Raw genomic sequence first — 1,509 nt, 5'->3', positions numbered from 1 at the left:
GTCCTCAATTTGATTATTTCCTCTCTTCTACTCCTCCTGTGTGAGTCTGCTTATTTTTTTCTAGAGCTTTCAGAAAGAATGAGGAGGCCCTTGATAGGCCACTCAGTAATGCCATCAAAGTGAAGCTTGGATAGCATTGGAGACACCACGATGCCAGAGGTGCCAGAGCTGTGCAGTATCTATCAAGGAGAGCTGCATATAATGAACAGAATCTGTCCAAGAGTAAAAGGATACTGTAGGCAACAAAGCTGGAAGACCCATCTATGTTTTCTGATGTCAGATACAAAGCTACAGGATTTGGAGTTTGCCCTCCTGGGCTTCATTGTTCTTTTCCAGTATTTTTTCACTATGCCCCAATTCCTCCCTTATGAATACTGATATGTGCCTTTAAGATTATACTAGGCACAGTGATTTGGACAAGATGTTCCTCATGATTCTTGGGCTTTTGAATACTTGTTTTCCAGTTGGTGTCTGTTTAGGGAAGATTAGAAAATGTGGCTTTGATGGAGGAAGTATGTCACTGGATGTGGCCTTTAAGGTTTCAGAAGGTTCATGGCATTCCTAATGTGTTTTCTGTTTCCTGCTTATGGATCTAGATGTAAGTTTTTAGTTGCCGCTCCAATCACTAATCCTATTTACTTGTTCAGCCATCATAAATGCTAACTTTCTGGAACTGTTAGTCCAATTAAAATCTTTTTTTTTTTCAGTTTACCTTGGTCATGTTGTTTTATCACAGATCTAAAAAAGTAACTAACACAGTTCCATAGTTTAGCTCATGTTCTAAATCCAGGCTGACCCTGATCTCTTGAGCTTCTTTTTTTTTAAAAAAAATATTTATTTATTATGTATACAATATTCTGTCTGTGTGTATGCCTGCAGGCCAGAAGAGGACATCAGACCTCATGACAGATGGTTGTGAGCCACCATGTGGTTGCTGGGAATTGAACTCAGGACCTTTGGAAGAGCAGGCAATACTCTTATCCCCTTAGCCATCTCTCCATCCCCTCTCTTGAGCTTCTTATATCTTTCTTCTGAGTGCTGGGATTGGAAGCATAAGACATTGATTAACTCACATATTTAAGACTAACTCGTAGGTATTGAATGTTAATAGCTATAGTTATAAATGGTGTCACCAAAAGTTGTGTTGCTCATTTGTGGCTCAAAATTCACCCTGACTCCTTACTTGGTTGTTCTTCTATATTTTTCCTTCCAGGTGAATTTAGCATGACCTTGCTAATGTGAGAGTTACGGAAGTTTTCTCTGAAAACTAGTTAAATACAAGTGTGTAGAAGTGACACTTTATAAAGGTAAACAAAACAATTTGTGTATGTGAATATTGATGTATCAGTAGAGGTCACTGGCAGTGGCCATGTCAGAGGAGCAGTAGATGGCAATTGACTTCAGGTTATGCGCCCACCAGGAGGAAAATCCCTGACAGGTGAATCTCAGATAGGTCCCAAGACCACAGACTCCAGAATGTCTTTTGTTTCTTCTGTGCCTTTACATGTT

The sequence above is a fragment of the Microtus ochrogaster genome, unplaced genomic scaffold (assembly GCF_000317375.1).
Source record: "Microtus ochrogaster isolate Prairie Vole_2 unplaced genomic scaffold, MicOch1.0 UNK5, whole genome shotgun sequence".
NCBI lineage: Eukaryota > Metazoa > Chordata > Mammalia > Rodentia > Cricetidae > Microtus > Microtus ochrogaster.
This window is presented reverse-complemented; position numbering follows the sequence as displayed.